We start from the raw sequence: 24,409 nt of genomic DNA on the forward strand, positions 1-24,409 counted from the left end.
TAAGAGAGACCCGTGAAAACCGTGAACATTTAGCGTGACTTGCAGGGGGTGGGGTTTTGAGTTGAGGATTATAGGAGGGGAGCTGGCATCAAAGCGGCCGGCTCCATCGATGGCGTGGATGCAGTTCGCTCCCGGCCGGAGCCTGTGTTTCCTCCAGAGCCGGCTTCCGCCTCTTGCAGCTGTTCTTCCCAAAATTATCCGATCTCCTCTGACAAATCCACTCAGGTCGCTCACACTCCCGAGGGGAGGGAGGGAGCTGTCACGTCGAGCACTGGCTCGGATCCACTCTTGACAAAGTCACACAGGCGCCGCCCACTCTAAGTAGGTCTCGGGAATAATGCCAGGCCGGGGTGCAGCAGAAACACAGAGATTGCTCCAGTCAACTCCGCGCTGTGTTAAAGACTGACTGCGAAACCCTTGATCGCCACTGCTGGGCTGTGGACCGGAGGTACCAGGAAGATCTTCGCCGCCCTCCTGCCTTCAGAAAATGTGATCTGGAAACTACTTGGTGCGTTTCCTCGCAGAAGCCTCAGCTCCGAGTCTTTGCTCAGCCGAAGGTAACACGACTTCAAGTGTCCCGCTTGTTTGTGTGTTGCTACAACTCTGGCCGTGCGTGTTCACAATAGAGAGCGGGCAATGTATCTCACTGCGCCGGCGAGGCTGCATGAACCGAGCTTGGCTTGGAGGGGCGAACGTTCCCTTACTCCTGCAAGGGTTATTCGCTGCTGGGGTCGGGCTGAGAAACCTCGCCTGCCTCCCGCCCCTCCCCTCTCCCTCTCCCTCTCCCCCTCTCCCCCCCCCCCCCCCCTCTCCCCCCCTCCCCTCCCCCACTCAACTCCCCCACTCCCCTCTCCCCTCTCCCTCCCCACTCCCCTCTCTCCCCCCTCCCCCCCTCTCCCCTCTCCCCTCTCCCCTCTCTCCCCCTCCTCCCCTCTCCCCTCTCCCCTCTCCCCCTCTCCCCTCACTCCCCACTCTCCCCCTCTCCCCTCTCCCCTCTCCCCCTCTCCCCACTCCCCCTCTCCCCCACTCTCCCCCCCTCTCCCCTCCCCCCCTCTCTCCCCACTCCCCCTCTCCCCCTCTCTCCCCCTCTCCCCCTCTTCTCACACTCCCCCCCTCTCTCCCTCCCTCTCCCCCTCTCCCTCTCTCCCCACTCCCCTCTCCCCCACTCCCTCCCCTCTCCCCTCTCTCTCCCCACCTCCCACTATCCCCCTCTCCCCCTCCTCACTCCTCCCTCTCCCTCCCCACTCCCCACTCCCCTCTCCCCCACTACCCTCTCCCCTCTCTCCACTCTCCCCCACTCCCCTCCCTCTCCCCACTCCACTCTCCCCACTCCCCCTCTCCCCACTCCCCCCACTCAACTCTCCACACTCCCCTCCCCACTCTAACCCCTCTCCACCCAATGTATCTCCGTGGATTCTCAATCCGACCCCGTTTACCAGTCAGACAAGGCGCTGATTCAATAGGGTCTGCGCGCAAGAGATTCGAGCAGACGAGGAGTTGAAGCGGTTCAACTTTGATTTTAATCTCAATTATCACGGACGTTGGATGCAAGGCAATGGGGAAACAAGGAACTGCAGGTGCTGGTTTACGAAATAAAAAGACAGAAAGTGCTGGAGTAACTCAGCGAGTGGACGTTTTAAATGTAGAACAGTTTCTCTCTGCACAGATTGATAGGCTTCAAATGTCTCGAATCGTGGACGATATGAAGCCTCGATACTTAGACAAGGTGTACACTCTGTCCATTCACTGGGCGAGATTCTAGTCCTTGTTTAAAGATTCTAACAGAGATATTCAGGGTGGGTTTAAATGTGGCTCGCTGGATGTAAGAGGGGAAATCCCTCATTGTAGAAGTGGCTCGGAGGGGAAATCAGTTCTACAGCGGTGTTAAGTTTACAATAGGGCCAGAAATCCCGGCCAGGCTGTGTAGGAAGATGGACACGGAATGCTGGAGTAACTCAACGGGACAGGCAGCATCTCTGGAGAGAAGGAATGGGTGACGTGTCGTGTCTGAAGAAGGGCCTCAATAGACACTAGACAATAGGTGCAGGAGTAGGCCATTCGGCCCTTCAAGCCAGCACCGCCATTCAATGTGATCATGGCTGATCATCTCCAATCAGTACCCCGTTCCTGCCTTCTCCCCATATCCCCTGACTCCGCTATCTTTAAGAACCCTATCTAGCTCTCTCTTGAAAGTATCCAGAGAACCGGCCTCCACCGCCCTCTGAGGCAGAGAATTCCACAGACTCACCACTCTCTGTGAGAAAAAGGGTTTCCTCGTCTCCGTTCTAAATGGCTAACTCCGACCCCAGCAGAGAATAACCTTTTGCAGCCTGTCCCGCTGAGTTACTCCAACATTTGTGTCTATCTACAAGTTCACAAGTTATACCAGTGGAATTTGACCATTCGGCCCATCGAGTCCACTCCGCCATCCAATCGTGGTTGACCTCTGCCACCTAACCCCATTTCCTCGCGTTCTCCCTTGACAACGGAAAGACGACACATGATGATTGCAACCGCGGGGATTATTGGGGTTAGCGGGGGCCAAGTCACATTTAAATTCCGTTTAGGTTTGTACATAATCCACGGTGAGTGGAATAGATACAACTTCATTATAAGCGAGGACTCTCTGGTTTGCGTTAGTTTGCAGTTCGAGGGATCAACGGAATTAGAACATAGAAACATAGAACAGAGAAAAACAGGCTGATCATCTAAAATCAGTAGGTTACACAAAAAAGCTGGAGAAACTCAGCGGGTGCAGCAGCATCTATGGAGCGAAGGAAATAGGCAACGTTTCGGGCCGAAACCCTTCTTCAGACCATCTAAAATCAGTACCCCGTTCCTGCTTTTCCCCCCCATATCCATTGATTCCTTTAGCCCTAAGAGCTAAATCCAACTCTCCATTGAAAACTATTGACTGCAGCGGGGTTGGGGATTGGTATGGCCGGCTTTTGGCACTTGGCTTTGGGGTTTTATAGGGCGTGGGATCTCCTCCTCTCTTCGCCGTACAAGAAACTGGCCCCAAACTCAGGCGATGGGAATACCGTCCCCATGAGGCGAGCAGTTCACAAGGACAGACATGACAGCAGCCAGGGGTAAATAGAATAGAGAAACGGGAAAAGCTTGTAGAGCCGGCGCAAGGGGGATAAGGTGAGTCTGCCCCCTGACTGCCATATGCTGAGAGAATGGAGCGGATGGGCTTGTACACTCTGGAGTTTAGAAGGATGAGAGGGGCATCTCATTGAAACATGTAAGATTGTTAAGGGCTTGGACACGCTAGAGACAGGAAACATGTTCCCGATGTTGGGGGGTGTCCAGAACCAGGGGCCACACACACAGTTTAAGAATAAGGACTAAGCCATTTAGAACGGAGACGAGGAAACACTTTTTCTCACAGAGAGTGGTGAGTCTGTGGAATTCTCTGCCTCACAGAGGGCGGTGGAGGCCGGTTCTCTGGATGCTTTCAAGAGAGAGCTAGATAGGGCTCTTAAAGATAGCGGAGTCGGGGGATATGGGGGAGAAGGCAGGAACGGGGTACTGATTGGGGATGATCAGCCACGATCACATTGAATGGTGGTGCTGGCTCGAAGGGCCGAATGGCCTACTCCTCCTGCACCTATTGTCTGTTGTCTATTGTTTGAGGTTGGTTTGGAAGCGATGCGGTCGGTGGGCGAAAGGCAGGGCGCGGTGCATCTTGATCTGACCCACATCGAGTTCGACTCCACACCAGGGAGCGCTTGTCGCGGGCACAGCAACAAGTCTGGAAAACGTGTGTTGCGTTGAATAACCTGGTTTAACTTAAAAACAACCCCAACATCAGAGGATTGTTGCGTGGGAAGGAACTGCAGATGCTGGTTTGTTACCGAAAATATACACAAAGTGTTTTTGGAGTAACTCAGCGGGACAGGCAGCGTCTCTGGAGGAAAGGAACGAGTGACGTTTCGGGTCGAGACCCTTTTTTAGTCTTGAGTGTTTACTGTTGAATTGTGACTCTTGTTTAAGAAGGAACTGCAGATGCTGGAAAATTGAAGGTAGACTGGAGGAACTCAGCGGGTGCAGCAGCATCTATGTGGAGCGAAGGAAATAGGCAACGTTTCGGGCCGAAACCCTTCCGGGTTTCGGCCCGAAACGTTACCTATTTCCTATAGTGGAGATTGTTCAACTCTTTGCATGGAGCGAAGGAAATATGCAACGTTGCCTATTTCCTTCGCTCCATAGATGCTGCTGCACCCGCTGAGTTTCTCCAGCACTTTTGCCTACCTCATCATGCCCCCTGTCCCACTTAGGAAACCTGAACGGAAAACTCTGGAGACTTTGCGCCCCCCACCCAAGGTTTCCGTACGGTTCCCGGAGGTTGCAGGTGGTTGCCGGAGGTTGCAGGTAGTGGAAGCAGGTCGGGAGACTGACGGGAACCTCCGGGAACCACACGGAAACCTTGGGTGGGGCGCAAAGTCTCCAGAGGTTTCCATTCAGGTTTCCTAAGTGGGACAGGGGGCATTAGACATTGCTACTCTTGTATTCCACCCCTCCTCCGCTCGGCCCCTCTGAAGCGTTCGCTGTTCGGACCCACGGGGTGACTTTCTCATGGTCTGTTGAGGGTGAGGCGACTCGAAACGTTGTCTGTCCCCCCCCCCCTCCACCCCTCCACAGACGCTGCCCGACCCGCTGAGTTCCTCCAGCACTTTGGGTTTTGCTCAAGGTTCCGGCATCTGCCGTTCCTTGTGTCTCAGTGATACACCCCCAAACCTCGCCCTGTTGATCAGGTTGAGCTAAGGGGGGGGGGGGGGGGGGGGGGGGGGCGGTGATCAAAACTGGGGGGGGGGGGGGTGATCAAAACTGTTGGGGGGGGGGGGGTCCCTCGGGCTCCCATAAGGGGGTTTCCATAGGATCAAGGCCCAGAATTAGGCCATTCGGCTCATCGAGTGTGGGATAGAGCGTGGGAAAGAGAGTGAGTGAGACAGAGAATGAGAGGGAGAGAGAGAAAGAGAGAGAGAGAGAGAGAGAGAGAGAGAGAGAGAGAGAGAGAGAGAGAGAGAGAGAGAGAGAGAGAGAGAGAGAGAGAGAGAGAGAGAAGAGAGAGAGAGAGAGAGAGAGAGAGAGAGAGAGAGAGAGAGAGAGAGAGAGAGAGAGAGAGAGAGAGAGAGAGAGAGAGAGAGAGAGAGAGAGAGAGAGAGAGAGAGAGAGAAGGAGAGAGAGAGAGAGAGAGAGAGAGAGAGATAGAGAGAGAGAGAGAGAGAGAGAGAGAGAGAGAGGAGAGAGAGAGAGAGGGAGAGAGAGAGAGAGAGAGAGAGAGAGAGGGAGAGCAAGAGAGAGAGAGCTGAGAGAGAGGAATAGAGAGAGAGGAGAGGAGCTCATTTTTAGAGAGAGAGAGAGAGAGAGAGAGGAGGGGGGAGGAATGCCAGAGAGAGAGAGACCAGGAGAGAGAGAGAGGAGGGAGAGAGGAGAGAGATCCATAGAGAGAGAGAGAAGTTTGGAGAGAGAGAGGAGAGAGAGAGAGAGGGGGTGGTGGAAGAGAGAGAAAGAGAACCGGAGAGAGGGGCGGAGAGTCCGAGGTTTGCGAGAGAGGGAGCTCCGGAGAGTTCGAGAGCTCCCCTCGAAGGATAGAGAGAGAGAGAGAGAGATTGAACAATTAATTAGCACAAATATCAAGTTGAAAGCAGTTTTGTTTTGTTTTCTTCCTCCTGAGGTTCGAGAACTCCCCCCCCCCGGCCCCTGATACCCCCCTCCCCCCCCCCCCCCCAGCCGGGATCACCCCTCCCCGGGGTTTATTCCCCCCCCCCCCTCGCCTCTCCGCGGACGCTCCCGACTGAAGGCGGCGGTGAGTGAGCGGCCGGTGAGTCTTTACAAGGGGGCATTGGGTGCGGGGAGTGAGAGAGCACCGGACTGTGTGGCCCGTTGTTGGCCGGCTCTGTGGTGGCAGAGTGGCAGAGACCCCAAGGGGGGGGGGGGGGGGGGGGGGGGGGAGAGAGAGGAGACAGTGAGGGCGAGGAGAGAGGACAGTGTGGGAGGGGAGGGTGAGGAGAGGGAGATGCTGGAAAATCGAAGGTAGACAAAAACAAGAGTTTTGTTAAAAGTTGGACGCCTGGAGTTATATCAGAGTTATGTCTGACAAACCTCGACAGAGTTTAAATGTTGAATGTTTAAGAAGGAACTGCAGATGCTGGAAAATCGAAGGTACACAAAAAAAAAAGCTGGAGGAACTCAGCGGGTGCAGCAGCAGCATCTATGTGGAGCGAAGGAAATAGGCAACGTTTCGGGCCGAAACCCTTCCGGGTTTCGGCCCGAAACGTTACCTATTTCCTATAGTGGAGATTGTTCAACTCTTTGCATGGAGCGAAGGAAATATGCAACGTTGCCTATTTCTGGGCAATTTCCAGCCGTCACGTCTTAAGGATAAGGGGGAAATCCTTTAAAACCGAGACGAGGAGAACTTTTTTCACACAGTGAGTGGTGAATCTCTGGAACTCTCTGCCACAGAGGGTAGTTGAGGCCAGTTCATTGGCTATATTTAAGAGGGAGTTAGATGTGGCCCTTGTGGCTAAGGGGATCAGAGGGTATGGAGAGAAGGCAGGTACGGGATACTGAGTTGGATGATCAGCCATGATCATATTAAATGACGGTGCAGGCTCGAAGGGCCGAATGGCCTACTCCTGCACCTAATTTCTATGTTTCTATGTTTCTATGTCCACGTCTAAGTCTTGAAAATAAATTCTATCTTAATTCCCCTGGACGAGGTAGTTCCGACTGCCCGGCCCTTGTGAAACCCACACACCAGGCTGTTATTACCCCCCCCCCCCCACCCCCCAGGGTCTGTCTCCCCCTCCCCCCCCCCCCCCCCCCCCCCCCCCCCGGAGTGTCCCCGCTCTCCCCCCCCGCCAGGGATGTGTCTTCCCCTCCCCCCCCCCTCCCCCACCCCCCCACCCCCCCCCCCTCCGAGCTGTTCGACACTTGAAAAACACACACGGAGTGAAGTGCTGGAGTAACTCAACGGGGTCGGGCAGCATCTGTGGAGCGAATGGACAGACTGGACGGGCCGGGTTTTAATTTCGGGGTGGGGGATGTGGGGGGAGTCCAGAACCAGGGGCCACACACACAGTTTAAGAATAAGGGGAATAAGCCATTTAGAACGGAGACGAGCAAACACTTTTTCTCACAGAGGGTGGTGAGTCTGTGGAATTCTCTGCCTCAGGTGGAGGCAGGTTCTCTGGATGCTTTCAAGAGAGAGCTAGATAGGGCTCTTGAAAATAGCGGAGTCAGGGGGGGATGTGGGGAGAAGGCAGGAACGGGGTACTGATTGGGGATGATCAGCCATGATCACATTGAATGACGGTGCTGGCTCGAAGGGCCGAATGGCCTCCTCCTGCACCTATTTTCTGTGTAAGATACATCGAGATACATTCTCTCTTTGCGGGCCAGGCAGCATCTCTAGAGGGAAATAATATTTTCTCCAGAGCTAGTTTACACCGATGATAGACCATTGTGAGTTCCACCTCTCCTCGACCATGCAGGCTCTGTTTTGTTCCATGTCTTCCCCTCCTTGACACTCAGTCTGATGCAGGGTCCCGACCCGAAATATCACCGATTATTTGTCTCCGCCCCCCCCCCCCCCCCCCCCCCCCCCCACCCCCCCCCCCCCCCCCCTCCTCACCCCCTGCTGAGTTACTCCAGCATGTTGTATCTACCTTCGGTTTAAACCAGCATCTGCAGTTCCTTACTACACCATTCACGACCACCGACACCGAGTTTTTAATTAAAATTAAGTCCGAAGTGGGGGAGGTTCTTTGTGACAATTGTAGACCCACGAGGAACTGCAGGTGCCGGAATCTTGAGCAAAACACGAAGTGCTGGAGGAACTCAGCGGGCCAGCCCAGCCCAGGCAGCATTTATACATCTGGAGAAACTCAGCGGGTGCAGCAGCATCTATGTGGAGCGAAGGAAATAGGCAACGTTTGCCTATTCCCTGCGCTCCATGCAAAGAGTTGAACAATCTCCACTATAGGAAATAGGTAACGTTTCGGGCCGAAACCCTTCCGGGTTTCGTCCCGAAACGTTGCCTATTTCCTTCGCTCCACATAGATGCTGCTGCACCCGCTGAGTTCCTCCAGCTTTTTTTTGTGTACCTTCGATTTTCCAGCATCTGCACAGTTCCTTCTTAAACATTCAGCATTTAAACTGTGTCGAGGTTTGTCAGACATAACTCTGATATAACTCCAGGCGTCCAACTTTTAACAAAACTCTTGTGAAAACTACCAGCAAATAGACCTCAGATTCAGATTCAGATTCAATTTTAATTGTCATTGTCAGTGTACAGTACAGAGACAACGAAATGCATTTGCCAGATTGGTATCATTTAAAAATAAATTGGATAGGCATATGGATGAGAAGGGAATGGAGGGTTATGGTATGAGTGCAGGCAGGTGGGACTAAGGGAAAAAACGTTGTTGTTCGGCATGGACTTGTAGGGCCGAGATGGCCTGTTTCCGTGCTGTAATTGTTATATGGTTATATGAATGAACACTGAATAGTTAGAAAGGGGTTACAACAGAACTGGTTACTCGACTTTCGGTCATTTGGCTATAGTTGATTTTGTTTTTATTTGTTGTGATGAATCCCATTGCAACTGTGTTTTTAAAAAATATATCGTTTTTACTTTTAACACAACAGAAGAATGGTCTCAGATGTTCTTCTGTAAATAGGACTTAGCAGCGAAATGAAGGGCAAATGGGAAGGTTTTATTTAGTTGGGAGCAGTGGAAGTTGTTCCAAACGTGTAGGGTGCCCTCTGCCGTTCTCTAAATTTACTGCCAGCCTCTCGGTTTATGTTAAAGTGTTTTAACACACGGTGTGTGGGAAGGAACTGCAGATGCTGGTTTACACCGAAGATCGAAACAAAAAGCTGGAGCAACTTAGCGGGTCAGGCAGCATCTGTGGAGGAAAGGAATAGGTGATGTTTCGGGTCGAGACCCTTCTTACACGGCGTATCTGATACTAACTAAATAACGAGCGTGTAAGTAATTAAGCTTATAGATACATAGAAACATAGAGAATAGGTGCAGGAGTAGAGGCCATTCGGCCCTTCGAGCCTGCACCGCCATTCAATATGATCATGGCTGATCATCCAACTCAGTATCCCGTACCTTGCCTTCTCTCCATACCCCCTGATCCCTTTAGCCACAAGGGCCACATCTAACTTGACCAAGTATTCACATACAAGGGATTTGCCTCGGTGCTCCGCCCACAAGTAACAACATGACATACAGTGACAGTTACGAATGACTCAGAAAACACTCAACATGAATAGTAATAAAACATTAATGATCAAACACCATTGATCAAGCATGTGAACCAACAAAATACCAGATCAAAGGGAGGCTGCAGATTGTTGGCTATTGAGCAGAGCAACTACTGGTGGATACAAAACTGTTTTTATGTCATTGGGAAAATATTATCTTCAAGTTTAAAAGGATATTGGGATGAGGATAGGTGATTTTGAGAGGAATATTTGTTATACTGATTGTATTGGGTAGGGTGATGAGTTGTATCTATGACTAAGAGATACTGTATAGTACAGGAGGTTTTTTTTTTTAATATTCTCTCTTATTTTGTATGGCTTTGCAAATATTTGATTAGTGTATAAATGTAAATAATTTGGTGTACGTATGGAAATAGGTGTTTATAGCTGCTAAATTTGTATAAGATAATTACAAGTAGTTGAATAAGGGGTGGGAATTAATAAGCTTTGGCTTCTTCCTGTCCCTTTTCGGACACATACAATTTCATTTATTCATAGATATCGTTTATGACACTATATAAATATTGGGGGGTTTTTGTATGCTGTTTCACACTTGCTTTTTATTTTTTAGTCTGTTGGAAATAAAGGATTTATTATTATTATTATATTATTATATGTATAAAACTGGCCGATAATCGTATAAGATAGTGCCATTATCTATCAGCATCACGGAAACGTAATCTTTAATGCAACCTTCAAATGTTAGTTCTCATTGACTACTGTAAGGTCAACACCAGGAGTCAGGGATCAATGGGATGTCAGGATGTCAGGACTGTCTTATGAAGAAAGACTGGATAGACTTGGTTTATACTCTCTAGAATTTAGGAGATTGAGAGGGGATCTTATAGAAACGTAAAAATTCTTAAGTTGGTTGGACAGGCTAGATGCAGGAAGATTGCTCCCGATGTTGGGGAAGTCCAGGACAAGGGGTCACAGCTTAAGGATAAGGGGGGAATCCTTTAAAACCGAGATGAGAAAAACTTTTTTCACACAGAGAGTGGTGAATCTCTGGAACTCTCTGCCGCAGAGGGTAGTCGAGGCCACAGTTCATTGGCTATATTTAAGAGGGAGTTAGATTCAGATTCAGATTCAGATTCAATTTTAATTGTCATTGTCAGTGTACAGTACAGAGACAACGAAATGCATTTAAGTTAGATGTGGCCCTTGTGGCTAAGGGGATCAGAGGGTATGGAGAGAAGGCAGGTACGGGATACTGAGTTGGATGATCAGCCATGATCACATTGAATGGCGGTGCAGGCTCGAAGGGCCGAATGGCCTCTACTCCTGCACCTAATTTCTATGTTTCTAATGGAATTCTATCTTGCAGCAGCATAACAGGCCTGTTAGATACCAGGCCTGTAGATACCATAATAAACATATAAAAATTGGTAAATTCAAAACTTCAATACTAATTACAAAAAAAACCCCCAAAAGTCTTTGGTGCAGCTGAGACAGTTTGTGGTTCATTGTTTAGTTTGTGTTGTGTCCTGTACAGGAAAGAGCTTGATGGTTGTTGGGAAGAAATTGGAGGTCATGGTTTTTCCGACTCCCAGAGCTTCTTCTCGATTGCCGGAGTAAAATGAGAGGCTAGTCAGGGTGGTGTGGGCCTTTGATGAATTCATCAGTCTGAAGAAGGGTTTCGGCCCGAAACGTTGCGTATTTCCTTCGCTCCATGCAAAGAGTTGAACAATCTCCACTATAGGAAATAGGCAACGTTTCAGGTCTCAGCCACAGAAGGCAGTGGAGGCCAATTCGCTGGTTGTTTTCAAGCAGGAGTTAGATTTAGCTACACAAAAGTGCTGGAGAAACTCAGCGGGTGCAGCAGCAGCATCTATGTGGAGCGAAGGAAATAGGCAACGTTTCGGGCCGAAACCCGTAAGGGTTTCGGCCCGAAACGTTACCTATTTCCTATAGTGGAGATTGTTCAACTCTTTGCATGGAGCGAAGGAAATAGACAACGTTGCCTATTTCCTTCGCTCCATAGATGCTGCTGCACCCGCTGAGTCTCTCCAGCAATTTCGTGTACCTTGGGCCTTTGATGATGCTGGCTGCCTTTTTGAGGCAGTGCCACCTATAGATCCCTTTAATAGAAACATAGAAACATAGAAATTAGGTGCAGGAGTAGGCCATTCGGCCCTTCGAGCCTGCACCGCCATTCAATATGATCATGGCTGATCATCCAACTCAGTATCCCGTACCTGCCTTCTCTCCATACCCCCTGATCCCCTTAGCCACAAGGGCCACATCTAACTCCCTCTTAAATATAGCCAATGAACTGGCCTCAACTACCCTCTGTGGCAGAGAGTTCCAGAGATTCACCACTCTCGGCGTGAAAAAAGTTCCTCTCATCTCGGTTTTAAAGGATTTCCCCTTTTATCCTTAAGCTGTGACCCCTTGTCCTAGACTTCCCCAAGATCAGGAGCAATCTTCCTGTATCTAGCCTGTCCAACCCCTTAAGAATTTTGTAAGTTTCTATAAGATCCCCTCTCAATCTCCTAAATTCTAGAGAGAGTATAAACCAAGTCTATCCAGTCTTTCTTCATAAGACAGTCCTGACATCCCAGGAATCAGTCTGGTGAACCGTCTATGCACTCCCTCTATGGCAATAATGTCCTTCCTCAGATTTGGATGTCCTTCCTCAGATTTGGTGGGGAGATCAGTACCCGTGATGGACCGCATCTCCTTCATCCCTGGTTGTTCAAGATCCCAACAACAATTGGCCTCTGTAAATTGTCCCTAGTGTGTAGGGAGTGGATGTGCAAGACATAGACAAACATAGAACGGGTTTGAGTGGGTAATAGGTCGGCGCGGACCTGGTGGGCCGAAGGGCCTTTCCATGCTATATCTCTAAGCTAAAGCTAAAACTAAAACTAAATGAAGTTTGCTGGAAGAAGATACATAAGTGGGCTTGTCTGAAATGCATTGACTTTACACATTGCTGCAATGGTTTGGAGTCGAACACAATTCAATTCAACTTTAATGTCATCGCACAAATACAAGTATGAGTACAACGAAATGCAGTTTTGCGTCAGTCCGTAGTAGTTGTACATAAAGAAAAAAAAAATTTAAAAAATAGTAAGAGAGAAGATACAGAATAATCAGGAAATACAGAATAATTGAAACAATGGGGACAGAGGGACTGGAGAAATCTATCGTCGGGACTCCGAGTTCAGCAGTGTGATTGTATTGTTGTAGAAGCTGTTCCTCATCCTACTAGTACGTGACCTGAGGCTCCTGTACCGCCTCCCTGATGGGAGGAGGGCAAACAGTCCATGGTTGGGGTGTAAGGGGTCTTTGATGATCTTCCCGGCCCGTCTCAGACACCGTTTTCGGTGGAGGGCATCCATGGCAGGGAGCGGGGCACCGATGATGTGCTGCGCGGTTTTCACCACCCGTTGTAGTGCCTTCCTGTCCGCAGCAGTGCAGCTGCTGTACCATACCGTGAAGCAGGTGGTCAGGATACTCTCTATGGTACAGCGGTAAAAGTTGGTCAGGATCCGGGGGGGGGGGGGGGGGGGGGGGGGGGGGGGGGCAGGTGAGCTTTCTTGAGCCTCCTCAGGAAGTAAAGGCGTGCTGTGCCTTTTTGATCAGCTTGGAGGCGTTGAGGGACCAGGACAAATCCTCCGAGATATGTACTCTGAGGATTTGTACATATCAACATGGATTTGTATTTGTTCAAGAAGGAACTGCAGATGCTGGAAGATCGAAGGTAGACAAAAAATGCTGGAGAAACTCAGCGGGTGCAGCAGCATCTATGTGGAGCGAAGGAAATAGGCAACGTTTCGGGCCGAAACCCGGAAGGGTTTCGGCCCGAAACGTTACCTATTTCCTATAGTGGAGATTGTTCAACTCTTTGCACGGAGCGAAGGAAATAGGCAACGTTGCCTATTTCCTTCGCTCCATAGATGCTGCTGCACCCGCTGAGTTTCTCTACCATTTTTGCGTAGGGAGTGGATGTGCAAGACATAGACAAACCGATTTGTATTTGCTCTGTTCACTAAACATCAAAATCCAGGCTTGAATTAGATTCTCCTCACACAAAGAGCTGTTGTTTTTCTAAGCTTGTTCACCATAACTGGCAGATCCATGCTCTTGGCCCTGCACAGGGGAGACAGGGATTGCTACGAGCAGGGAAAATGTGGCCGGTTCTGTCGCGCTGATCCAAGAGATTGGTAGCAGGGAAACATTGGCATCGATTTCCCACCTCTTGCCCAGTCGGCTTGGGATCTGCAGGGAGTGGGCGGCGAATGTTGGACTGGAAAAGATGCAACTTTAGACTTTTAGACTTTACAAATACAGCGGGGAAGCAGGCCCTTTGGCCCATCAAGTCCATGCTGACCAGTGACATTTAAAAGGTTATGGATAGGCAGGGAATGGAGGGATATTGATTATGTGCAGGAAGATAAGGGTTGGTCTTGGCATCATGTTCGACACAGACATTGTTCCTGTGCTGTACTGGTCTATGTGTAGGAAGGAACTGAAGATGCTGGTTTAAACCGAAGATAGACACAAAATGCTGGAGTAACTCAGTGGAACAGACATCAAGTCAAGTCAAGTTTATTTGTCACATACACATACGAAATGTGCAGTGAAATGAAAGTGGCAATGCTCGCGGACATTTGTGCAAAAGACAAACAACAAAACAACCAAACAAATTATAAACACAATCATAACACACATATTCTTTTACATAATAAATAATGGAAGGAAAAACGTTCTGTAGAGTTAGTCCCTGGTGAGATAGGCGTTTACAGTCCGAATTGCCTCTGGGAAGAAACTCCTTCTCAACCTCTCCGTTCTCACCGCATGGCAACGGAGGCGTTTGCCTGACCGTAGCAACTGGGACAGTCCGTTGCAGGGGTGGAAGGGGTCTCCCATGATTTTATTTGCTCTGGAGTTGCACCTCATTTCTGGAGAGAGGGAATAGGTGATTTTTCAGGTCGAGACCCTTCTTCAGACTGACCAGACTGACCAGTCTGAAGAAGGGTCTCGACCCGAAGCGTCACCCATTCCTTCTCTCCAGAGCTGCTGCATGTTCTGCTGAGTTACTCCAGCTTTTTGTGTCTACTGTTCTCTGTTCTATGACACTCAGAAGTGAGCGTGTCGCTGTAAGTCGCAAGGGTTTGGATAAGGCGTCAAACAGTTGCTTTATTAACGGATATTAAACATTCCAAGACACTTTCAAAGAACAAGGAACCTACCCAGGCTTTCCTGGCCAATAGACAATAGACAATAGGTGCAGGAGTAGGCCATTCGGCCCTTCGAGCCAGCACCGCCATTCATTGTGATCATGGCTGATCCTCCACAATCAGTCACCCGTTCCTGCCTTCTCTCCATATCCTTTAACTCCGCTATCCCTAAAAGCTCTATGTAACTCTCTCTTGAAAGCATCCAGAGAACCTGCCTCCACCGCGCTCTAAGGCAGAAAATTCCACAGACTCACAACTCTGTGTGAAAAAGCTTTTCCTCATCTCCATTCTAAATGGCTTACCACTTATTCTTAAACTGTGTGGCCCCCTGGTTCTGGACTCGCCCCAACATCAGGAACATGTTTCCTGCCTCTGGCGTGTCCAAACCCTTAATAATCTTATATGTTTCAATAAGATCACCTCTCATCCTTCTAAATTCCAGAGCGTACAAGCCCAGCCGCTCCAGTCTATCAACATATGACAGTCCCGCCACCCCAGGGAATTAACCTGGTGAACCTACGCTGCACTCCCTCAATAGCAAGAATGTCCTTCCTCAAATTAGGAGACCACAACTGCAGACTAAAACCAAAATTGTTACCTATTATTTGGTTATTGCTGTTTTTGGAAGGGTGGAGTCAACAAAGTACCCGCTTCATCTCCAACTATAGGTTATCTCCTTGGCTGTCATGCATTTTTTCTTTAACTAACTTGTTGGATGTGGATATGGTTAGTCGACCACCATTTATTGCCTTGAGCAGAATCTTTTAAAGGACATTAAGTGGATGGTGTCTGCACCAATCCAAGCTTGATGGCCACCAATTGCAATCATAGTTTTTGTAAATTCCAGATTTATTGAACGAACGACTCAGTTCCTTTAGTTTAGAGATACAGTGTGTTAACAGGCCCTTTATCCCACCGAGTCCGTGCCAATCTTCGATCACCCGTTCACACTAGTTCTGGAGCCCTGCACGCGAGAGGCCAATTAACTTACAAATCTGCACGTCTTTGGAGTGTGGGAGGAAACCAGAGCACCCGGAGAAAACCCACGCAGTCACAGGAAGAACATGCAAAGCCCACACAGACAGCACCCGTGGTCAGGATTGAACCCGGGTCTCTGGCGCTGTTATGAGGTAGGCAAAAGTGCTGGAGAAACTCAGCGGGTGCAGCAGCGTCTATGGAGCGAAGGAAATAGGCAACGTTTCGGGCCGAAACCCGGAAGGGTTTCGGCCCGAAACGTTACCTATTTCCTATAGTGGAGATTCTTCAACTCTTTGCACGGAGCGAAGGAAACAGGCAACGTTGCCTATTTCCTTCGCTCCATAGATGCTGCTGCACCCACTGAGTTTCTCCAGCACTTTTGCCCACCTCATTATGCCCCTTATGTCCCACTTAGGAAACCTGAACGGAAACCTCTGGAGACTCTGCGCCCCACCCAAGGTTTCCGTGCGGTCCCCGGAGGTTGCAGGTGGTTGCCGGAGGTTGCAGGTAGTGGAAGCAGGTAGGGAGACTGACAAAAACCTCCGGGAACCACACGGAAACCTCGGGTGGGGCGCAAAGTCTCCAGAGGTTTCCGTTCAGGTTTCCTAAGTGGGACAGGGGCATAAGGCAGCAACTCTACCACTGCGCCACCGTGCCTAGAACAATTACCTTGGCTATTTCAGAGGATATTAAGAGGGCGGTTTTTACAACAATTCACGTCTGACGGCCACCAGTCGCGTTTATAGTTGTTTTTAATTCTAGATTTATTTAATGATTTACTCAATTCCACAGCTGCTGCCCTGTGGTGTAAATTCCTGTCTGTAATTAATTAGTCCAGGCCCCTGGTTTACAATCCAGGAAGTGAACCCTTTTTATAACCATATGAATCAGTTCAATTGAGTTTAGTTCATTGTCACATGAACTGAGGTACAGTGGAAAGCGTTTGTTGCATACTAACAAGTCAGCGGAAAGACAATATAGCCAGTCACAGTGTATAGGTGGAACACTAACCCTAACTCTAATGTGAAGGGTGCTATGTAAACGCATGTCTTTTCTTCTCTTTGAAGCCAAGAGATGAGTCCGTGCTCCAACGCTGAGCTGTGGTCGTGTTGTTTCGACTCCCACTCAAACTGTCCTTGACTTTGGCTGTAACGCTGCAGCAAGTTCGTCTGATGTATGAATCACATCCCGACTGGTGACGCATGATGTGGTCTGTGGTTGCCTGATCCAATCCGGACATAACCAGCCCTTTGTCATAAAATACCAGCACAATGAGACTAGCTGGTTCACTGAGGGGGCAACTGACTCGTCTCATCTCCCGAGGTCTTAAGGATAAGGGGGAAATCCTTTAAAACCGAGATGAGAAGAACTTTTTTCACACAGAGAGTGGTGAATCTCTGGAACTCTCTGCCACAGAGGGTAGTCGAGGCCACACAGTTCATTGGCTATATTTAAGAGGGAGTTAGATGTGGCCCTTGTGGCTAAAGGGATCAGGGGGTATGGAGAGAAGGCAGGTACGGGATACTGAGTTGGATGATCAGCCATGATCATATTGAATGGCGGTCGGTGCAGGCTCGAAGGGCCGAATGGCCTATACTCCTGCACCTAATTTCTATGTTTCTATGTCTATGTTTCTATGTCACCCAGGGTCTGGGCCAGGGGGACACAGAGTCACAGAGTCACAGAGTCTTACAGTGTGGAAACAGTCAGCCCAACTTGCCCACACCGACCAACAAGTCCCATCTACACTCGTCCCACCTGCCTGTATTTGGCCCATATCCTTCTAAACCTGTCCAATCCATGTACCTGTCTGAAGAAGGGTTTTGGCCCGAAACGTTGCCTATCTCCTTAGATGCTGCTGCACCCGCTGAGTTTCTCTAGCATTTTTGTCTACCTGTCTGTATGTTTCTTAAACATAGAAACATAGAAATTAGGTGCAGGAGTAGAGGCCATTCGGCCCTTCGAGCCTGCACCGCCATTCAATATGATCATGGCTGATCATCCAACTCAGTATCCCGTAGCTGCCTTCTCTCCATACCCTCTGATCCCTTTAGCCACAAGGGCCACATCTAACTCCCTCTTAAATATAGCCAATGAACTGGCCTCGACTACCCTCTGCGGCAGAGAGTTCCAGAGATTCACCACTCTCTGTGTGAAAAAAGTTCTTCTCATCTCGGTTTTAAAGGATTTCCCCCTTATCCTTAAGCTGTGACCCCTTGTCCTGGATTTCCCTAACATCGGGAGCAATCTTCCTGCATCTAGCCTGTCCAACCCCTTAAGAATTTTGTAAGTTTCTATAAGATCCCCCCTCAATCTCCTAAATTCTAGAGAGTATAAACCAAGTCTATCCAGTCTTTCTTCATAAGACAGTCCTGACATCCCAGGAATCAGTCTGGTGAACCTTCTCTGCACTCCCTCTATGGCAAGAATGTCCTTCCTCAGATTTGGAGACCAAAACTGTACGCAATACACCAGGTGTGGTCTCACCAAGACCCTGTACAACTGCAGTAGAACCTCCCTGCTCCTATACTCAAATCCTTTTGCTATGAAAGCTAACATACCATTCGCTTTCTTCACTGCCTTCATATAGCGCTAGTCCCCAGCCTCAACTACCTCCTCCAGCAGCTCGTTCCATACACCCACCACCCTTTGTGTGAAAATGTTACCCCTCAGATTCCAATTAAATCTTCCCCCCGTCAGCTTAACGCTATGTCCCCTGGTTCCCGATTCCCCTACTCTGGGCAAGAGACTCTGTGCTTCTACGCCATCTATTCCTCTCATGATTTTACACACCTCTGTAAGACCCCTGCACTCTATTCCCCGAGACCCTGTGACTGATTCACGGGCATTAGCTACTCAAGCATGTTTTACAAAGTTGGATGTGGAGAGACTTTGATAAAACAAATGTAGTTCATCATGGCCCTGCCAGGTTGCAAATTGTGCTGAAAACAAACTAGACGTCAGACAGATTGAGGCTTGTTACAGGAGAATCACTCTGCATGGAGATGAGGCAAGCAGCTCGCATCAAAAGCTTGCATTTAAAATACCCCAATGCAATAAAGTATAATTTACACAAAATCTGTTTGGAAGAAATGTTACTTTAATTTGAATCTTTGATTAGAATTGAATATTGGGTGCGGCTCTGGTTAGTGCATTATAGAAACATAGAAACATAGGCACAGGAGTAGGCCATTCGGCCCTTCGAGCCAGCACCGCCATTCAATACGATCATCTAAAATCAGTAACCCGTTCCTGATTTTTCCCCATTTCCCTTGATTCCTTTAGCCCCAAGATCTAAATCGAACTTAGGAAGGAGGTGGAGGAATTTTGAGAGGGTGCAGAAGAGATTTACCAGAAGGCTGCCTGGATTAGAGGGTGTTAGGTATAAGGAGAAGTTAGGCAGACTAGGATTGTTTTCTCTGCAGCATCAGAGGGTGAGGGGAGACCTGATAGAAATATGTAAAATTATGAGAAGCACAGACAAGGTAAGTAATCAGATCTTTTTCCCCAGGGTGGAAATGTCCAGCTCCAGAGGGCAAATACTTAAGGTTAGAGGGGCAAACTTTAAAGGAGATGTGAGGGACAGGTTTTTTTTTTAACACAAAGAGTGGTGGGTGCCTGGAAGATGCTGCCAGGGGTGGTGGTGGTGGAGGTAGATATCATGGTGGCATTTAAGAGGCTTTTGGATGAATGGGCTCATGAATATGCAGCGAATGGAGGGATATAGATCACGTGTAGGCAGAGGGGGTTAGTTTAACCTTGGCATCATATTCAACATGGACATTGTGGGCCGAATGGCCTACTTCTGTGTTGTGCTGTACGGTTCTATGTTTCAGATAGAAGCTTTCGATCAATTCCTGATGTAAACCACACAGTGTAGAAGAGGAAATTAAATTTTAATAAACTGAGCATGTATCCCACAAACTGAGATCTTCCTGCGTACACAGTCTAAAGTTGTAAAACAACTTTTTCTGTTTGATCTTCCATTTGTGCACGCCAGGTTGGTTACATTAGTCGAATGAGGGTGGTCCACGTGAAGGTTGCTATCTCCCGCCCCGACTGAGATAAATAGCCAGTTGTGGTTCTGATCTACATTGTGGTGAATGGTTCTGGTGGCATTGTATTGTTCTGTCCACTAACTTTAAGGGCATCACAAACAGCGGCACAACTGGCCGAGCCACTGCGTCACAGCGCCAGTGGCCAGTTTCCATCCTGACCTCGGGTGGTGTCGACTTAGTTTGCACGTTCCAGGACAAGGGGTCACAGCTTAAGGATAAGGGGGAAATCCTTTAAAACCGAGATGAGAAGAACTTTTTTCACACAGAGAGTGGTGAATCTCTGGAACTTTCTGCCGCAGAGGGTAGTCGAGGCCACACAGTTCATTGGCTATATTTAAGAGGGAGTTAGATGTGGCCCTTGTAGCTAAGGGGATCAGGGGGTATGGAGAGAAGGCAGGTACGGGATACTGAGTTGGATGATCAGCCATGATCATATTGAATGGCGGTGCAGGCTCGAAGGGCCGAATGGCCTTTACTCCTGCACCTAATTTCTATGTTTCTATGTTCTTCCTGTGACCATGTGGGTTCCCTCCAGGAGCTCCAGCTTCCTCCCACATCCCAATGCCCTGCGGGTTTGCAAGGTCATTGGCCTCCCTATATTGCCCCTGGTGTGTAGGGAGTGGATTAGAACGTGGGATAACATAGAACTAGATGGCCGACTGTTTCCATGCTGAACCTTGCGGGAAAAAAATGCAGTGACTTTCAGCTGCGTTGGTCTGAGTGCTAAACATTTATCTGTCTAGTGTTCTGAGGTCAGACTCCCGGCATGGAAGGAAGCGATTGCCATTTGAGGCTGTGTCATGCCTTAGGACACGGGGCAGAAGTCGCTTACGTTCAATCAGCTGTAAATAGAATGGAACCCTCAGCAAGAAATGCCGTATCAGAAACAGATATGTAACCTGAGGACTGGTTGGGTCTTGGTTTGGGATATTACAGTTACACTCTGCATTCATGGATGCAAACTTGGAGATTGTTAGCTGGAGAATTATATAAAATGATGAGCGGTGTAGATAGGGTAGACAGTCAGGACCTTATCCACCAGAATGGAAATGTCAAAGACTGGAAGGTATAGCTTTGAGGTGAGGTGGACAACCTTTAGAGCAGAGGTGCGGACGGGCCACGTTTGTTACACAGAGGGTGGTGAGTGCCGGGAACGCGCTGCTTGAGGTGGTAATGGTGGCAGATTCGATAATGGTGTTTAAAAGGCTTTTGGATGGGCACATGGATATACAGGGAATTAGGAGACATGTAGGCAGAGGAGATTCATTTAACTTGGCATCATGTTCGGCACGGACGTTGTGGGCCGAAGGGCCTGTTCTATTACCATACTGTTCTATGTTCTATGGTTCAATTGAGTTAACTATACCACAACCATCACAAATGTAGGAGTGTAGCTGAGTGGCCTCTCTGGTGATTGGAAACTGCTGGTTATATTTAGGAGCTTTAACCCTTTCCGCCTCACTAATGCAAGCTCAGGAACTAAATAATTATTGCCGATAGACTTCACGCATTTGATTTCAAAATTTCACGTGGGCGGTTGCAAAATTTCAAAAGGTATATCTTTTTGGAAAAAAAAACAACTTTCTTCTCAGAAACAAGGAACTGCAGATGTGGGTTTGCAAAAAAAGACACAAAGTGTTGGAGTAACTCCGCGGGTCAGGCAGCATCTCTGGCGAACATGGACAGGTGACGTTTCGTGACATTAGTTGCACGAACGGCCTGATTCATTTCCAGGCTGTGGGCCCACACCAGTCGGTCTTGTTGCCAGTTTACTGCTTGTTTACTCAGCCACGAGTAACTGGTGGTGAGCCGTCTCCTTGAATTAGGACAACGTGTTTGGCGAGGGTCCCTGATGAAGGAACGCAGCGGATGTTTGCAGAGATATCGGTGCCAGGTGTCCTTGTCCTTACAAGTGACAGAGATTGAGGAGCTGTTATGTATCAAGCCTTGGCGATTTGAAACAGTGCGTGGAGCATTAGTGCATGGAGCCAGGCCAAGGTGACCCAAACATGCACAATGTGGGGCTGCAAGGGGGGATGAATCCCTGGATTGCTGATCAAAGTCACTGCCGACACCTGGATTGGGTTGAACGTCACCGAGCGTTGGTGCCGTGAAGTTTATTTGGGCGAGCAAAGCGTATTCCAACATGCGCCTGCCTCGCAGATGGAAAAGCGTTCACGAGCCACAAAGTTGACTCACTTGGCATGGAACACCAGCCCCTGCTGTGATGTGCAAGCAGTCGGCTTTTACCATGAGTTTGGATTTTTGACACGTTTTAAAACAAGCACTGGCTTGATCCACCCCATTAAAATCTGGCCAACAGCTGCAGGCGTCCCACAGCTTCCAACCCATTACTGATCAAAGTGTTTCACCTGCTCTGAACCTGGTCCAGAGTGGACAAACATATTGTTTGAAGATGTTTTGGGGGCAGAGATAGATAGATTCTTGATTAGTACGAGTGGCTATGGGGAGAAGGCAGGAGGATGGGGTTGAGAGGGAAATATATTGTCTATTGTCTATTATATGGGGAGAAGGCAGGAACGGGGTACTGATTGGGGATGATCAGCCAGGATCACATTGAATGGTCATGCTGGCTCGATGGGCTGAATGGCCTCTACTCCTGCACCTATTGTCGAATGGCGGAGTAGACTTGATGGGCCAAATGGCCCCATTCTTCTCCTTAAGGGGTTGGACAGGCTAGATGCAGGAAGATTGTTCCCGATGTTGGGGAAGTCCAGGACAAGGGGTCACAGCTTAAGGATAAGGGGGAAATCCTTTAAAACCGAGATGAGAAGAACGTTTTTCACACAGAGAGTGGTGAATCTCTGGAACTCTCTGCCACAGAGGGTAGTTGAGGCCAGTTCATTGGCTATATTTAAGAGGGAGTTAGATGTGGCCCTTGTGGCTAAGGGGATCAGGGGGTATGGAGAGAAGGCAGGTACGGGATACTGAGTTGGATGATCAGCCATGATCATATTGAATGGCGGTGCAGGCTCGAAGGGCCGAATGGCCTCTACTCCTGCACCTAATTTCTATGTTTCTATGTTTCTATCACTTATGACCTTATGGCTTGCACTGGACAACCAGTGCACCAATCATGGCAGTTTCACATTCCCTCGATTAACTTTGAGTTCCCGTTCTCCGAGCTTGGATATGATTCTTCTCCGTTCCTGCTGACTCCGAGCTGCCAGTGATTCCCTGAACTCTCCGCTCCTGGCGTCTGTGCAAGGGCTCGCAGGCGGAGACGGCTGTTTTCATGTTCATAAGCTCTAGACTCTAGGAGCAGAATTAGGCCATTTGGCCCATCAAGTCCACTCCGCCATTCAATCGTGGCTGATCTATCTCTCCCTCTCAACCCCATTCTCCTATCTTCACCCCATAACCCCTGACACCCGTACTAATCAAGAATCTATCAATCTGTGCCTTAAAACCACCCATTGACTTGGCCTCCACAGCCTTCTGTGGCAACTAATTCCACAGACTCACCATCCTCTGGCTTAAGAAGTTTCTGCTCATCTCCTTTCAAAAGATACATCCTTTTAAAACTGAGACGATGGCCTCTGGTCTAAGACTCTCCCACGAGTGGTAACATCCTGTCCTCATTCAATCTATTCAGGCCTTTCACTGTTTGGTAAGTTTCAATGAGGATAGCAGGATAAGTTCCTCATCATACTAAACTCCAGCGAGTTCAGGTCCAGTGCCGTCAAACACTCATGAGGTTTCATTCTGGGATCATTCTCATTTTGATGTTTGAACCTCCAGTGAAGGCATCTCCTTCATCCAGGAGAAGGCGGGGAGAATGGGGTTGAGAGGGAGAGAGAGAGATCAGCCATGAATGAATGGTGGAATAAACGATGGCTGAGCGGTCTAATTCTACTCCTAAACCTCATTAATTCATGAACATCACTCCCTCATCCCACATCGAACAACAACGAGAGGTGGTCGCCATTCCATTCCAGGGGAATTGATTGATTTTAATGGAAAGATACAGCATGGAAACAGGCCCTTCAGCCCATCATGTCCATGCTGACCAACAATCATCCATTCACACTAGTTTTATGCAATGCCCCTTTCTCATCCACTCCTTACACACTAGGGGGCAATTTACAGAGGGCCGACTAACCTACAAACCCGCATGTCTTTGGAAACCCACACGGTCACAGGGAGAACGTGCAGACTCCTCATAGACAGCACCCGTACTCAGAATCCTACAAGTGTCACAAGGGAAGGGCTTGAACTTTATTTCACCTTCCATCACAGTGAGGAATGTGTAGGAGTCACTGTGGTGGATGTTCGTGTTAAAATGTGTTTTTGAGTCTAGTTGCTTTTTAATTCTATGACTGACCTGGCCAGTGAAATTCCTCGTATGTTGTAAAACATACTTGGCAAATAAAATCTGATTCTGATTCTGATTCTCTGGCACACGCATGCACATGTACACGTACACGCATCGCACACTGAAGCATGCACCCACACGCTAACGAACACAAGCGCATCTATGGCCAAGCACTCACAGACAGGCCATCTTTCTTTTCGAAAACTCGGAGCCTCATGGGGTGAGTCGAACATTGTTTCTGTGAGAATACTCTCGTCCAACTGGAATGTTCACATTTGTGACTTGCAGCCAACGTTGTTTCTGGGAAGGGTTTGGAGTCTAGTTGACCTTTCAAACGGCCAAAAATAGTCAAAACCTACGCATCTTGAAAGGAGCAGGAACTGTCTGAAGCAACGACCTGTTGGCCCACGTCTGTCAGAATAACATTCCACAAGCCTACTCACGGTGGCGCAGCGGTAGAGTTGCTGCCTCACAGCACCAGAGTCTACGGGCGCAGTCATACCGTGACCACGTGGGTTTTCTCTGGGTGCACTGGTTTCCTCCCACACTCCAAAGGCAGG

At 48.8% G+C, this 24,409-nt stretch overlaps 1 protein-coding gene across 1 annotated transcript in view; it reads left to right on the forward strand.

Annotated features, from left to right (window-relative positions):
• The first annotated feature begins 257 nt into the window (after positions 1–257).
• Positions 258–24,409, forward strand: part of nbl1 (NBL1, DAN family BMP antagonist) — a 35,305-nt gene continuing 11,153 nt past the window's right edge. The window contains exon 1 of the mRNA XM_055659166.1: positions 258–557. The gene's annotated coding sequence lies outside the window, so the exon portion shown is untranslated. The remainder of the gene's footprint in view (positions 558–24,409) is intronic.

This window comes from Leucoraja erinacea, chromosome 30 (genome assembly GCF_028641065.1).
Source record: "Leucoraja erinacea ecotype New England chromosome 30, Leri_hhj_1, whole genome shotgun sequence".
Classification (NCBI taxonomy): domain Eukaryota; kingdom Metazoa; phylum Chordata; class Chondrichthyes; order Rajiformes; family Rajidae; genus Leucoraja; species Leucoraja erinaceus.